At 42.6% G+C, this 17,753-nt stretch overlaps 1 protein-coding gene and 1 non-coding gene across 2 annotated transcripts in view; one reads left to right on the top strand and one right to left on the bottom strand.

Annotated features, from left to right (window-relative positions):
• mspo (M-spondin) overlaps positions 1 to 17,753 on the bottom strand; it is a 31,421-nt gene that overhangs the window by 3,529 nt on the left and 10,139 nt on the right. The gene's annotated exons all lie outside the window — the stretch shown is intronic.
• TRNAT-UGU (transfer RNA threonine (anticodon UGU)) lies at positions 9,236 to 9,307 on the top strand. Its single transcript has one exon. It is a non-coding gene; the product is annotated as a tRNA-Thr (tRNA).

Consider the following 17,753-nt stretch of genomic DNA (forward strand, 5'->3'; position numbering starts at 1 on the left):
TCAAGAGGACTTGTGGGGAATACTGGACACACTAGGTGTGGAAGATGGAGTCTCTAATCTTTTAAAGGATATCTATAAAAGTAACAAGGTAGTTATAAAGTGGTAAAAACAGGTATCCAAGCCTATATATATATATACAGAGGGAAAACGGGGGCTTAGGCAGGGGTGTCCTCTGTCACCCTTGTTATTCATGATGAACTTACAAGGATTAGAGGCCAAATTAGAGGGAAGTGGACTTGGCTTCAACCTTTCTTTTGTCAAACAATGAAAACTCATTGAACAGGCACTACCAGCATTGATGTACGAAGATGATATAGTGCTAATGGCCGACAATAAGGAAGATTTGCAAAGATTGATGGACATCTGCAGTAATGAGGGAGATAGGTTAGATTTCTGATTCAGTAAGGAAAAATCAGCACTCATGATTTTTAATGATAATGAAGGTAGCAAGCTTAGGATACAGCAGGTCATGCTATAGATAACAGATAAATACAAATATTCGGACGTATGGATTGCAATGCGACCGAGTACCTAAGTGAACACGAACTATACGTGACGACTAAAGGTAACAGGAATGCAGCAGTGATGAAAAATAGGGCACTGTGGAATTACAATAGGTATGATGTTGTGAGAGGAATATGGAAAGGGGTCATGGTTCCGGGTCTGACGTTCGGCAATGGGGTCTTGTGCAGGAGATCAGAAGTTCAAGCAAGATTAGAAATTAAGCAACGTGGAATAGGTAGGATTGCTTTAGGAGCTCACGGGAATACACCAAATCAGGGCCCGAGTACAAGGTGATATCGGATGGACATTATTTGGGGGCAGGAAAGCTAGCAGCAAGATAAAATTTGAGAAGCAATTGAGAGAAATGGGGGAGGAGCATTGGGCTAGAAAGGTATTCAGCTACTTGTACATGAAGAATATCGATACAAAATGGAGGAAGCGAACCAGAAAATTGACTGGTAAATACTTAGAAAACAGCAGGGGGCCAAACCAAAAAGAATTATCGGTTAAGAAGAACGTCAAGCAAGCTGAGACTGATATGTGGAGAATTGGCATCATTAAGAAGTCCGCACAAGAGCGTTGGGCTAGAAAGGTATTCAGCTACTTGTACATGAAGAATATCGATACAAAATGGAGGAAGCGAACCAGAAAATTGACTGGTAAATACTTAGAAAACAGCAGGGGGCCAAACCAAAAAGAATTATCGGTTAAGAAGAACGTCAAGCAAGCTGAGACTGATATGTGGAGAATTGGCATCATTAAGAAGTCCGCACAAGAGATCCATCAAATTTTTAAGCAAGAAATTGCCAAGGAAAGTATCTATGATAATACTCGGGGTAGTTCTCTACTGTTTGAGGCCAGGACGGGAGTATTGCGGACCAAGACATGTCGGGCCAAATACGAGGTGGTAGACACGGTATGCAGTGCATGCGGAGAGGAGAAGAAAACTGCCGAACACTTGATAATGTTCTGCAAAGGGCTTCACCTTACATTTCAGGATGATTGCGCAGATTTTTTTCAAAGCACTGGGGTTTAGAGACAGGGAGGGCAAAATAGACTTTAAGCGGGTAGAAGTAACTAGAAGGAGGTCATCTGATTGGTGGCTGAAGTCAAGGCACGAGTGAAAATTAAACCGTTCACTGCAAAGTATTAGTCCTATACTTCACTACTTAAAGAGGAAAAAAAGATAAATCTGATTGGTGGTTCACTGAGTATTACGGCTAGGTGGCGTTAGCCGCCACCCAATCTAAAGGGTACATCCACATCAATTCATCCATCCATCCATGAGGGGACACTGCTCAGCGATTTATGATGCAAGTGTTACAACGCAACGAATACAAAAACAGCGAAATGAATATAGGACTACGTGCGCTTTTTTCTTTGTTTCCATTTTTTCCCGGACTTGTGAGACGCAATGAGGTGCGGGTTGGGGGTAGGGTGGAGCGCAGTGCTTGAGTCACTGAGTTCGCGGCAGTGCGGATTTCTCCTTGATAGGTGCTTTCACGGTTTAGCACCCCTACAATGCAGTAAAACTACCTTTACAGGCAATACATTCGGATTAATATGCATTTATTCGTTCCTTGCGAATACTTCGAAATTTTCAATAATTTAAATTCGAAGCGAACCATTCGTTCGAATATTGGAACCATTCGAATGTTCGCACAAGCCTACACAAAACCCAAATGCTGCTTGGGTCTCACACATGCACAGTGGCCTTGACCCTATATCCTGACCCCAAAAAAGCTGAGGCCCCTATTTTAAAGCTCCTCAACACCTTTGGTTTGCTTGTCAATGCTTTTCTGCACCTTTGTGCAGCTGGTTGCGAGCTTACGTGGAGTATGAATGAATGAATGAATGAATAGACTTTATTTAAAGTCCGGCAGTTTTACTGGGCAAGGTCGGGAAGAGGGGATTAACCCCTGTTCCTTCCCACTCTCCGTTGATTATGATGGCGGTGCTTCAGGTGACCGCTTGGAGTCCTTGCACCCGGGCGGCAGAAAAAAAAAAAACCTCGTCAACACCATATTGTTGGGCAATACGTTTCGATCCGTGTGCCACATGCAGCTTCCTTTTTTTGCTACACAGATATATTCCTATGAGAGATTCCTTCCTGGACAGACAGATGGTGTTAGTGTAAAGATGCCTCCAAGTCTAACTCCTCTGTGTCCTACGCTGCTGTCGGCCCATCCTTTTCGGATGCTGGCCCTCTACATCCAGACACAAGTATCTTCACAGCGGAAGCTTATGCGATACTTGTGGCGGCTAAACACATCAAGCAATTACAAATACAAAAAGCAGTAATTTATACGGACTCCCTCAGTGTGGTAACGGCTCTGCACACTCTTAAAAAACACAAAAACCCAGTCCTTGTCTCACTTTACTCCATTTTGTGCACACTCTACACACTCAAACAACATGTTGTAGTGTGCTGGGTGCCAGGGCACCGTGAGATTCAAGGCAACGTGAGGGCGGATCAGCTTGCTGCATCCGTCCACAAAAGCACTGCCCCTACACCCATATCAATCCCGGCCCTTGATCTTAAACCGTCTCTCAAACGAAACCTCAAGGACTACTGGCAGAGCAAGTGGGATACACACACACAAAACAAACTACACATTATTAAGCCACACCTTGGTCATTGGCTGTCAGTATCAAAATCGCGTCATACACAGGTAATACTAACGAGACTCAGGATAGGACACGCATACACGACACACACATATCTTTTGTCCGGTGGCGATCCACCATTGTGTGACAGATGTGGTGAAGCATTAACAGTCCTTCACATGTTAATTCAGTGCAAACACTTAGAAACTCTAAGGAAACAGCATTTTTCATTACCCTACCGACAACATATACCTTTACAACCTGCAATGTTCGTTGGTAGGGAACCGCTTTTTAGTCATAAATCATTGTTAGCGTTTTTAAAAGAAATTCGTAATTTTCATATCATATACCCGGGCATTCCGTAGCATGACCTCTCCAGAGAGGTTTTTGCTGCGGTGGCTACACAGGAAAGCACTTGCCTCACGGCCCTTGGACGCAAGGGTATGAACGAGTGAGGTACTTGTGCTAATGCCATACATGTCCACCATCGTTTTACATTATCACCAACTTTTGTCACCTATTCACACCACACACACCTTTCACGGCATGGTCATGATTTTATTACTTGTATGTTTTTACCCGCCTTACTGCGAGGAATTTTATGGCCCTTATACAGCCGCTAATCACAATCATTATCCACATTCCTTGTCCCATGAACTGGCGCTCTTTGGCCATCAAATGGCCCTTGCGTCAAAAAACACCATATATCATCATCAGGAACCACATTTGCAATTTTTCATTCCCTATGGGAACAAGAGGTGCGCAATGATTTATGATTTCTAGAAAATTTAACAAGGTGGTGGGCATACACATCACAGCAAGCCTTAACCCGTAAGAGGGTATATCATTGACCCTTTGCAGAAGATGCCTTTATTTTGTCAAGAAACTAAGTATACCACCACGTGTTACCACCAGCTCCGCCATAGGTTCAATTACATTGTCGGAAATACACGGTACACCGTTGTGACAAGGGTGCTTAAAATTAGCCTGAAAATAACTATTGAAAAAAAAGCTTTATAGGTGTCTTAACAGTACACTCCCATTATTTATGCTCGTGGTGCCAATTGAATCTTTGCTGATTGATTTGAAGTACTTCCAAATTTCTTTTGGATTATTTTGTAACTTTGGGTCCAATGCTAGGAAATATTTTTGCTTGGTAATCTTGTCTTTTGTGTTTATATCTTTCCCATGCGAGTTTAGCGCCACAATAACACCAAGATTGCATCGCTTTCTAAAAGCATTCAGGAAACAATGTCTCTTTAGAGAAAAAAGAAAAAAAAGAACATTGAAAGTCTGGTGACAGCACGCATTATAGATGTTTGGTCTGCGGATGCAAATGGGGTGCCTGTTCAACAGAAGAACCTTTACTCTACACTTCTGTTATTTGTGAATAGTGAACAAGGAGATTCGTACGGATTTCGAAATGTCACTAGTTTTGTTTGAAATTGGTCACTGACCTGTTTTTCAACAATGCAACAAATTTTACACTTGCAGCCTCTGAAAGGGCTTGCTGCAGAGATGCACAACATCTTCTACGCCTTATTGAGGCTGTCCCACGAGACCCGCGACAAGACGCTGACATGGCTTGGTCAGTGCATTCAGTCCTGTGCAGGTGAATACATAAAGTTTACTACCTACTTATTGAAATATGCATAATTACAGAAGCTCTTACGTGTCGTTTTGGGATGATAAGCATCATGAATCCAGTTCACCAACCGATGAATCATGTTCACAGGTGACATACCGTGTCTGTATAAAAAGTATTGGGAACAATTTTTTTTCTGATGGGTGTGTTTGTCACAATACACTCGCACCTGCTGTAGTGGGGGATGTGGTATTCAAGACATGCCAGTCACCTCTGAGCATCTGTGTTTCCAGTTGACCTCTGTTGAGTGACTCAGTGCAAACGTAATATTACGCACTGAACAGTGGAACGACATTAAATTTTGTGTTGGACTGGCAGTATCAGGCCACCTAACATATTACATTGCTCCACCCCCTACAGCCTCAACTTGGCACCAGCAGACTATTCGATCTTCCCAAAAGTGAAATATTCTCTCAAAGGGCACCACCATGAGAGCCTAAGTACTGTAAAAAGAGGTTGTACGTGTGCCCTTAATTAAGGACCTCCAAAATCCATTTCTAGTAGAAAGCCTTCAAGTCCTAGAAAAGCCATTGAAAAAAGTGTCTCGCTGCTGAAGAGATCTGCTTTTAAGACTTTTGAGGTATTCAAGCAATATTTAAAATAAATCTACCTTTCTGAAACTTTTTCTAGTACTTTTTACTCAAATTCTGTATGCATGCGCATTTTCTTCAGTGTGTCCCTTCTATCTGTTTCTTTTTGAGTGCAGACCGAGGCAAACTGTGGAACAGTCAGGTGGCGGAGCTATTTCTGACAATGCAGAGGGGTGATGGCTTTGCCCTGAATCTGCGTGCTGTGCTGCTCAGACTGGCGCGACCATTTTCTGAGCCTTGTTCTCCAAAGCTTTTGAAGGTTGATTACCGGTACTGCTCGACTGAGCCGCAGTCAGAGGAACAGGCTACGAGTCTTGGCCTACATCTTCGTGGTAAGCTCCTGCACTATCCTTTGGTTTAAGGGGGAAACTGAGTGCCATTTCTATCATGAAATGGGTTGTGTCTCACTGTTAGACTCTCTTACTTATCAGTTCTCATGATACGGTCGCCCTTGATATGCACACTTTTTTTTGCTTTGTGTTTTACACCTATGTTTAATTGAAGACCAACGCAGTTAGGGTTTCATCTCTGCTATTCATTTGCATTTACTGCTTTATATATCAGGGATATCAGATGAGCACACTGCAGGTTGGCATTGTACAAAAGTTCTACAGTACTTCAGACATCCAGTGATATGATAACACAGTTCACAGAAACTTAATTTATGGTGATCACCATTTCGTCCAATATTATTGATTTTGCTCAACCTACCGATACAATGGAGATCGGTTCTGTTTGATAGATCATTTCGTATAATAATTGTCATTTTACCTTCATTTGCTCATTAAAAGCCATGCATGTGGTCCAGTTTCTTAACTATTTTTTTTGTAAATATACCTTAAGCAGTTAGCCCTTCCTCAGTTATAACAATATCTTCAATACACATCGCGTTTACACCCTAAGTTTCGCCAGTTCTCCCCCCCCGCTCTCGCATTTGAACTGACTTTGTTATTCGACTCACTTGTACAGTCATAATTATGAATATTCTAGTAACGAACTTCCACACCTTTCATCATTGTTCAAAGCCCGCCTCACATATTACATATTCTCGTCAGCTAGAATATGTCGAAAGTCATCGCCAAACACCACCGTTGGCGCTGTCACTGACCGGGATTCGCTGAAATACAATAAACTCAAAAGTATCTTAAAATTCACGTTTAAATCTAATCCAACAATATTAGGAGCACTCGCCAATTTTTTTATAGTCCACTTATTTAACTTGAAATGGCAGGTGAACCAATTTCGATGCGTTTGCGAAATGGACAGAATTAAGGCCAGACTGGTGACAGAAGGTGCAAGATAATCCTTCGTTAGCTGAAAAAAAAAATGCTCTTTAAATGGCGCGCCGAGAGAACATGTCGGCTACGGCGGTGGCAAATATATATATATATATATATATATATATATATATATATATATATATATATATATATATATATATATATATATATATATATATATATATATATATATATATATATATATATATATATATATATATATATATATATATATATATATATTGAAGAGGTTTTCCCGGTCTTCGTCAGGGTTTGCGAACAGGTGCTACGCTATGCGAACATGCCGCATCGAGAAAAAAACGGGAGAGAGCGACAAAATAGTGGTGTTTCACAGTGGTGACCTATGCTGTGTCAAACAGTTATCTTCGTCTCATTCGCTGAAGCAAACCAAAAAGAACCAAGAAAGAAAAAGAAAAAAAAAGAAACAGGGGGTAGGAGGAGCAAGAAAGAGGGGGATAGGGCGGCTTCCGCGACGCGTCTTTGAAGGTCACGGAGGGACATTGTGGGCGAGCTTTGGTGGCAGGCGTAGCAATACGAGGGACTCCGGCAGAGAGATTGCCCGATTTGGTCCCTTCTGTGGTCAGTTAGAAAAAGGAAAGGAGAAACAGGTGTTTCGTTTTCGCTGAAACTATACGGACACATTCCATATGTGGGGAGAGGGGGGGGGGCAGATTTCGGGGCAAAGATGGTGAAAGCACCAAAGGCGGTTTGGAAAGTAAAGCCGACATCTAGGGCCCGAAGGCACACGTTGTCAATATGTCTGCCCGCGTGTCTCCAGCCCTTTGTACCAATCCTCGAAGCGCCTGTGGTTGAAATCGGCTGGTGCTGGTTGGGCTCTCCCACTTACAGATAATAAGGCAAACATAAGTTAAACAGAATGGCAAGGAAAATATATAAAGAAAGGTGAACAGAGAAAACGAAACGAATAATAACAAACACAATGGAATGGGTGATATTGTGCGAGAGATATGTGCACAAATATGAAAACTCAGGGGAATGCAAACAGACAAAAATTAACACAAAAATGAAAAAAGTTATGATAAAAATATTAACAAAAACAATAAAAAATAAAAATCACACAACCAAGGAACATATACGAACAGTGCATGGATAAATTTTTTCGGTTGGTTCATTCCCTCGATAACTACTGGGCACCTTTGTTGAGCATATCGAGCAATATTAATAATAATACTATTATTAAAATAACAATTACGCTTAAAATGAAAAAAAATTTGAAAGTATTAAAAATATACAAAAAATAAAAAAAGAAAATTTACGCCAGACTCGATTCCTGTCCCATCTCACCGCTGCACGACCTCGGTAGGTTGCCGATGCTTCCATTGACACCGTGTGTTTGGAATTTGTGGATGAAGTATGCCTCCCTTTGTTCCCGTTCACGAGTCCCGCGGAAGCCTGACTGGAGGAGGGTGACTCGTATTTTCTCGAATGAGCGCCCTGGCAAGTATATATATATATATATATATATATATATATATATATATATATATATATATATATATATATATATATATATATATATATATAGTGGGAGTAATAATTCAATGGGCCAGTTAGTCTTCGTGAAGGTATGGGATATGGCACAACGGGAGCGTTGTCAACAAGGATAAATATATTTATTTCCCAACAGTTTCGGGAGGGGACCTCCCTTCATCAGGGGATGAGTCTCATCCCCTGATGAAGGGAGGTCCCCTCCCGAAACTGTTGGGAAATAAATGTATTTATCCTTGTTGACAACGCTCCCGTTGTGCCATATCCCATATATATATATATATATATATATATATATATATATATATATATATATATATATTACTGTCGGTTATAATCTCATTAATATTGTGTTAAAACACGGAAATACGAGCCCTTAGGTATACACTTCTCTCCCTTATTTCATTGAACGAGGGTCTCGTACTGGCAGACTTGGTGTGTTTAGGTTGTACAAGAGGGACAATTAATCAGCTGCCCGCTCATAATAGGTTCACGTGCTACATGACGCCAAACATGCGAATAAGAGTGCTTTCACACTCGTTGTTTGGCTTATAGATGGCGCTGACTGTCACTCCTACTTCTAAATTCTTATATAAACCCTCCCCCCCCCCCCCCAAAAAAAAATGTGGATGGAGGGACGGCCGCTGTGATAGCTCAGTGGTTAGAGCATCGAACGCGTTATTCGAAGGTCGTAGGTTCGATTCCTGCTCACGGCTGGTAATTTTTTTCATCCACTTTTCTTTCTTCTTATTTACATTCCATTGGTTCTAATAACTTCCCCTGTACATTCCTTGGCATTACTGTCTGTTATATCTCATTAATATTGTGTTAAAACACGGAAATACGAGCCCTTAGGTATACACTTCTCTCCCATATATATATATATATATATATATATATATATATATATATATACGAGAGACTATTGGTCACCTGCCTGCTCGTAATAAGTGCTAAGTGACACCAAACAGGCTCAAAAGAGTGTCCTACACACGCCGCCATGGCTATTGGTGGCGCTGACTGACACTCCCACGTTTAAATTCACATATAAACCCAATAATGTGGCTGAGCAGATAGTTGCCGTGGTAGCTCAGTGGTAGAGCATCGAACGTGTCATTCGAAGGTCGCAGGTTCGGATCCTGCCCATGGCAAGTTCTCTCTTCACCCACATTTCTCTCTTCATATTTACATTACAGTTTGGTCTAATATCTTCCCCTATACTTTCCTTGGCATTGCCTGTTAGATCTCATTATTTTGTGTAAAACACGGAAAAACGAGCCCTTCAGTATAGACTTCCTTCCTTTATATATATATATATATATATATATATATATATATATATATATATATATATATATATATATATGTGACGTATGAAGCGATGATTGGTAGAAGCCGAGAAGGAAGAAGTGAGAACAGAATAAACATGGAGTATGAGCCAGGCCACGTCACCCAGTCATCATAGCGTCACACAAGTCGACAGGATGAAGACCTCGCAATCACTTCATCGCCCGGCCATCATCATCGAAGACCTCAGCGAGACGCAGTGACCGAACGCGGACCACCAAGACCACCAAGCATCATGACAGCAGCATCAGAAGACCTTGACATCCCTAAGTACACCGGATCAGCGGACGACGGACCCGTACAGGACTGGTTCAACCAGTTCGAGCTCCATGCCACCGCTGCATCATGGTCGGAACGGGAGATGATCATCAACTTCACTGACTACATCTCAGGTGAGGCATTCAAATTTTACCTCACCCACATTTTCGAGAACGATGAGTCTTGGAAAAAGATCAAAGAAGAAATGATCACCCGTTTCAAAGAATACGATGAATACCTGTACATACCTCATCAGCTGAAGTCTTTTCAACTCAACCATCACAATTACGCGAAGTCTTCCCGCAGTAAGCGTATTTCCCAAACAAGACTTCAGAGTAAATATTCCACCATTGTACCATCGTATGACTCGTCCAAATACAGTTCACGCATTACAACACCAACTAGGAACTTGCACGTCGCAGCAGAGAAGGTAATGCCACCGTATGCCGATAGGAATGTAGACCATTTTGCCAAAAGACTGGACTTACGGGTGGATTTTTCACAGGCAAATAAATCGGCATTTCCAATGTATTTACGGCACCATAATACTTCAGGTATTACTGAACAACCCGAATCACTTGATGCTTCGTGTCGCACACATGGCCCACACGGCTTCGGACGCGTGACGGCATTCACGCATGACGAGTTAGTAAATCCACATGAAACCAAACCAGACAACGAATGTTCACGGAAACATCATTCATTCAAAGTATTCAGCTCAGCATTTCCATCTCCTGTCATCAACTTTACTGATAAACCTGATGAAGCACCTCACAAGATCGTAGCATTTACGCATGACGAGTTAGTAAATCCGCACAAAACCAACCCAGACAACGAATGTTCACAGGAATCTCATTTGTTCAAAGTATTCAGTTCAGCAGTTCCACAGAGACAGAAGCATTCACAATCAGCATCTTGTGAAGAAAAGTGTTCTGCAGAAGCGTCGAGTGTTCATCAATCACGAGATCGAAGCGACGTGAATCCAGTATACAACCTCACTGCATATAATGAAAACAAAACCGCAGGTGCGACTTCTGATGACATAAGTACGCTTCAGGCAACGACCAACAATGAACGGTTTATAAATACAGAAGATTCAAGTGCATCAAACCCGCCACATTATCTTGCGCCGGAAACAGTTGCATCGGTTGGCGTCGTAGAAGCCTGCGGAGGACTCGCTAAGAATCCTGGTGCAACACGATCAATGTCACACCACAAGCAAGTTGATGAAACGAAGAAATTACAACGTCAACGCATACTTCAACATTGTCAACGGCGAAACAAAACTTCATCGAGTGCACTCTTAAGGCTTGAAGAACATTGCAAAAAGGCCCATCGTGGTGGATACATTCTCCACCAAAGATCAAGAATGTGCCTTCCATCAAACCATCTGCGACATTGCCATAGAAAAATTTCCAAAAGCCACAAAAGCACCCCTTGTACTCGGCAGAAACACAGGCAGCGCCCAATCAACCTCGATCAACGCGCACGCAAGCTGCCTGCATGACCTGTGCCACGACGAAGAATTCGATGCCTACGATATCTGAACTGTCCATTCTGCAAGGTGTTCGAACCTCGTTTGTTCTTCACAAGAATGCCGGCTGCGATTTCCGCTATCTCCACGTCCAAAGCATTCTTGTGTTATCCAGGACGCAACCATCAGCCTCGCCCACCAGAACTCCTGCGTTAACCGGACTGCTGCACTCTTTCCCGAAGTTTTGCGAGTTTACGGAACACCACGGGGCCATGAAACCAATTGTACATTTTGACATTTGTGACTTCTCAACCCCTCCTTGTGTACTTTTCCTTGTTCGTAATCCATGCCTTCTTTCGGGGGGAGGGGGAATCGTGTGACGTATGAAGCGATGATTGGTAGAAGCCGAGAAGGAAGAAGTGAGAACAGAATAAACATGGAGTATGAGCCAGCCGGGCCACGTCACCCAGTCATCATAGCGTCACACACACACACACACACACACACACACACACACACACACACACACACACACACACACACACACACACACACACACACACACACACACACACACACACACACACACACACACACACACACACACACACACACACACACACACACACACATATATATATATATATATATATATATATATATATTATGACGACTCGGCACCTCCACCACGTATGACGACTCGGTTGTAACGAGGGAGGTTTATTGGTCGTGAATCGTGAACTCGGGAACGAACAAGCGCAACGGACCCGAACAAGAAGCGCACGTTCCAAGAAGATGATGATTGTCAGCCAGAACATATGATGATGATTGACTGCTGTTCAGATGAGGATGAAGCGCATAATAGATGCCTACAATATATATATATATATATATATATATATATATATATATATATATATATATATATATATATATATATATATATATATATATATATATATATATACGGTAGAAAAAGAGGTCGACAAACGTGCGAAAACACAAGTTTTACTAACGTTTCCGCAGGGGGGCCTGCCGAAACGTTAGTAAAACTTGTGTTTTCGCACGTTTGTCGACCTCTTTTTCTACTGCATTTTCCCCCGGATCCATTAAATTTCACCTCACCATATATATATATATATATATATATATATATATATATATATATATATATATATATATATATATATATATATATATATATATATATATATATATATATATATATATATATATATAGAGAGAGAGAGAGAGAGAGAGAGAGATGAAATAGATGAACAGAGTTTCTTCCGGCTACCGTAATAAAAGTTATAAACTTCGAGAATAGTGCAGTATAGGAAACAAAACAATAAAATATTTATTTAATCCTAACAGTTTCGGCTGGTGGACCAGCCTTCTTCGGAGGATGTAAGTGAAATGGTACAAGTTCCCGTAGCAGAATGTCACCCTCACAGTTTGAAGACCCTCCAAAACAATAAAAAAAAACGAGACAAACGGGCGAACGAGGTAGCAACAGACAAGAAGCAGAAGAAGGAGAGGAACTAGAAAGGAGCGACGGAGAGCCGCCGGAAACGAGCGGGTAATTCTGGCATTGTTACTGGGTATAGGTAAGACGCGCCGCCAGCGGAGGCGACCAAGAAAAACGGAAAAATGTGAAACATGTTGCCGCTTACTCGCATCCCACACAAGGATCGAGTTTAAGTTCACGTGGTTCGGCGGCTGGCCCGCGGCATCGGGCCACACACACACACACACAAGAAGCATACGACCCGCTCCAGCTTTCGGAAAATAATGGTCACGTTGGAAAGCTAATGTGCCCTCTCCCCCTCCCTCCACCTGCCCTCTCTTGCAGAAAACTGTACAACCAGTCATACTGAAAATGAATGAATGGGTATTCTTGTAAAGGATGAACAAACAAAAACGTAAACAAAAATTAAATAATACTAAAATAGTACTCAGAAATGAAAATAAAGTCTAATAATACTAACACACGCCGTTTGGTTCACGTCGCATCGAATTCGTTTAGTTTCACGCGCTACATCGACCAACTTGCGTGTGCGACTTCACGTATGTATAAATAAATTAATTGAGTAATTCAATTTCTGTGTTTCACGAAACGTCGCGGAGGCACGTCAGTCGCCCAGGGCTCTCGTTGATTCCGTGGGTAAGTGATCTGAATTTCTTTATGAAGTATGACTCCCTCTGTTCACGCTCCCGTGTGTTCTGGAAGCCGGATTGTAGGAGAATGACACTTACGCGTTCGAAAGAGTGACCAGGAAGATTGATATGTTTGGAGAACGGCAAATTGGGGAAGCCCTTTACGTGTGCCCTGTGGTTGTTGAAACGCAAACGGAACGCGGTTTCCGTGTGTCCAATATATTCCTGTTTGCACACCTCACAGCGAATTTTGTATACCACATGGGCTGAGTCACAGTTAAGGTCGTCTTTAATTTTGTACACATAGTCTGAACAGGAGGCTTCAGCCGTATCTGTGGTCACCATGTGTGTGCACACCCTGCAGCGAGGTTTCCCGCACGGTCTACAGCCCTAATGGTGGTCGGATTTGTGTGTTTTCGCCCTGACCAGTAAGTCTCTCAGGTTTTTATTTCTTCGGTAAACCACCTTGAGCGGAGTCTGAAAAACGGCAGAGAGGCGACTACTCTGTTTAAGTATGTTGAAGTGGCGGGTTAGTATAGCATTCACCCGAGGGGCGGCGGCGCAGTATGTGAGGATCAAATTTGCCCCTGAAGTTATATAATCTTTATTCCTGCCTTTTTCTCCCATTGTTGATTCTCGGTCCAAAGAGCGAGCGCGCTCAATTGGATTGTCAATTATTTTTTCGGGGTACTTTTGACGCAAGAAGGCTGCTCTCAATTCCTGTGCGTGGGTGTCAAATTGCGTGATTTCAGAGCAAATTCTTCTGTATCTGTGGGCTTGAGAGTAAGGAACACCTGTTTTGCAGTGATGGGGGTGACTGCTATGGAAATGCAGATACTGTTGGCGGTCAGTTGGTTTTTGATACAGGGAAGTAGATATGGTTGTGCCACTGAGTGATACAGTGACATCCAGAAAGTGAACACTCTTCTGCGAATACGCGTGCGTGAATGTTATCGAAGGATGCAGGGAGTTGAAACCGGAAATGAATTTGGAAAGATTATGTTCACTATCGGCCCACACGAAGAATATATCATCGAGGAAGCGTCGGTAAAATATAGGTATGAATGGAGAATTTTTGAGGAAAGGAATCTCCAAAGAGGCAATGAAAATATTTGCGTAATTCGGGGCCATTTTGGTTCCCATGGCAGTTCCGTTTACTTGCAGATAATGTTTTTGGTCGAATTCGAAGTTATTATGTTTAAGTACAAGATTTAGGAGCACCTCTAAAGCGCTTTCGTAGAATTCACTCGTCGATTTACTTTTTCCATAGGCGGCGACAGTGGCGGCGATTCCTTCGGTGTGGGGAATGTTTGTGTACAGTGATGAGACATCCATGGTGACCAAATAGCACTCTAGAGGTACCACAAGTTTTGAGACTTCTCGAAGGAAGTGGCTGGTATCTTTGATGTATGATGGGAATGATTGTGGGATGTCCCTAATCAGAGAGTCAATGAAACGACATTTTTTCAGTAGCAGTACCGTTGCTGGAAACTATGGGTCGGCCGGGATTGTTAGTCTTGTGAATTTTGGGTAGTAAATAGAAACGCCCGGAAGACGATTTGTCAGGTTGCATCATTTTGAGCATAGGGTAGATTATCGTTTCGTGAAACACAGAAATTGAATTACTTAATTAATTTATTTATACATACGTGAAGTCGCACACAAAAGTTGGTCGATATAGCGCGTGAAACTAAACGAATTCGATGCGACGTGAACCAAACGGTGTGTGTTAGTATTATAAGACTTTATTTTCATTTCTGAGTACTTTTTTAGTATTATTTAATTTTTGTTTACGTTTTTGTTTGTTCATCCTTTACAAGAATACCCATTCATTCATTTTCAGTATGACTGGTTGTACAGTTTTCTGCAAGAGAGGGCAGGTGGAGGGAGGGGGAGAGGGCACATTAGCTTTCCAACGTGACCATTATTTTCCGAAAGCTGGAGCGGGTCGTATGCTTCTTGTGTGTGTGTGTGTGTGTGGCCCGATGCCGCGGGCCAGCCGCCGAACCACGTGAACTTAAACTCGATCCATGTGTGGGATGCGAGTAAGCGGCAACATGTTTCACATTTTTCCGTTTTTCTTGGTCGCCTCCGCTGGCGGCGCGTCTTACCTATACCCAGTAACAATGCCAGAATTGCCCGCTCGTTTCCGGCGGCTCTCCGTCGCTCCTTTCTAGTTCCTCTCCTCCTTCTGCTTCTTGTTGTCTGTTGCTACTTCGTTCGCCCGTTTGTCTCGTTTTTTTTTATTGTTTTGGAGGGTCTTCAAACTGTGAGGGTGACCCCTCTGCTACGGGAACTTGTACCATTTCTCTTACATCCTCCGAAGAAGGCTGGTCCACCATCCGAAACTGTTAGGATTAAATAAATATTTTATTGTTTTGTTTCCTATACTACTGCACTATTCTCGAAGTTTATATATATATATATATATATATATATATATATATATATATATATATATATATATATATATATATATATATATATATATATATATATATATATATCATGTCTTTCGTGTCTACGACTTCACCATTCGCAGATAAAACAATTTTATTATAAATGTTGCAAGGTGTTTTTTGCGTTGCCGTTCCACGATTAAGTGCTCGGACCGGTCTTGCTGCTCCGCTAAAAAAAAAAAAGACAAAGACGTACCTTAAATATTACTTGTCGGTCTCTTTAAACAATGACGGGGCAAGAACAGTTAAGGTATAGCGGAGTGAGACTTGGCGCCTTCTGAGATGTTTATGCTCCCTTGCGCACTCCTATGGCCGGTCTTATCCAACCTGCTCACCGACCTTTCCGGTTTCAATAACGGGCTAGCGTTTACGTTAACCAGACCAGCCAACCGACTCGGCTTTATCGGGCTCGTTTAAATATAGCCGCATGTGAAATAGTGACAGACAGCGTTTCTGGAGAGCTGCGGGCACCCCGAGGTGCCCGACGTCCATCGAGATCCTGCGCTTGCATTCGATTGAGGGGGAAGGTTAAATCGAAAGCTCCATGACGTCATCTCTAATTTCGTGATTGGAAATATACTTATCAGGGGGGATAAAGGCTGACCATCTGGCAAGGGGTGCGGACCAAAGGGGCTTGCAAGATGAACTGCAAACGACGGTTACCATCTTTGTCTTTTCAGTTCTCAGAACTAAAGGTTGGCGGCTCTGCCGCGGTGTGGAGATAGGGTATACTCGGCTGCTGACCCGCAGGTCACGGGATCGAATTCTGGATGCGGCGGTTGCATTTCCGATGGAGACGAAAATGCTGTCGGCCCATGTGCTCAGATTTGGGTGCACGTTAAAGAACCAGAAGTGGTCGAAATTTCCGGAGCCCTACACTAAGGTTTCTCGCATAATCATACGGTGGTTGAGGGACGTTAAACCGCACACGCCTATCTATAGAACTGTAGGTTGGCGTTCCGTTCAGGTACATATACGAATAACGTCGCGGCGAGCGTTTAGCCTCGTAATGAACAAAAACCAGAAACAAGGCGGCCTGATTTGTTTGTCTTAAGGCTTGGCAGCTTGCCCGCCGGCGATTTCGGTGTGAGCCGACTGTTTGACAGTGAGTGCCGTCGGTGACGCGCGCTGGGTCGCACGCAAGCACAAGTAGCTTCAATTTGTCCGTTTGACAGAATCCTGCTGGCCCCGCGTTGTTTTTGTTTTTCGTCGCTCGCCGGAAATTCGACTGCGGTCACGAGGAAGCCGCTGGCTATACGACGACGCAACGGGCGAAAGACGCGTCATAAACATTCATGTCGTAAAGACGAAATTGAGCAGGAACCGGAGATGCTCGCGGTGCCGGCTTCTGTACGAGCCGCTTCTGGCAGTTGATTGGCGTGGAAAACACGCGCATGTTGAGGCTGCAAACGAAACCGTTTGCGCTGCAGGCGACATGGTTCGAGAACAGGCGGCCAGACCCAAGAAGGCGAGCAGTTGTATGTTTTCTCACGCGTTGTTTACTCATGTCGACTATCCTCGGGAGATGCTGTAGTCCCGTCGGTGTCTCTGAGCCTTTTATCTGCTCGTGAAGCCGAGGTTGCGAGTGTGATCCGCTTCCTGCAGTGGCCGAATTGCGGCGCGGATAAAATGCGAGAACGCTCGTTGCAAAGCACCCCAATTAAATGGTCACAACCGCCTTTATCGTATCGTAGCTAGCCATTATATATATATATATATATATATATATATATATATATATATATATATATATATATATATATATATATATATATATATATATATATATATATATATATATATATATATATATATATATATATATATATATATATATATATATATATATATATTGTAAAGAAGAGGAGATACTCGGGCGCAGAGGCAGCAGCTAAAGGCTCG

Source organism: Rhipicephalus microplus, chromosome X (genome assembly GCF_043290135.1).
Source record: "Rhipicephalus microplus isolate Deutch F79 chromosome X, USDA_Rmic, whole genome shotgun sequence".
Taxonomy (NCBI): domain Eukaryota; kingdom Metazoa; phylum Arthropoda; class Arachnida; order Ixodida; family Ixodidae; genus Rhipicephalus; species Rhipicephalus microplus.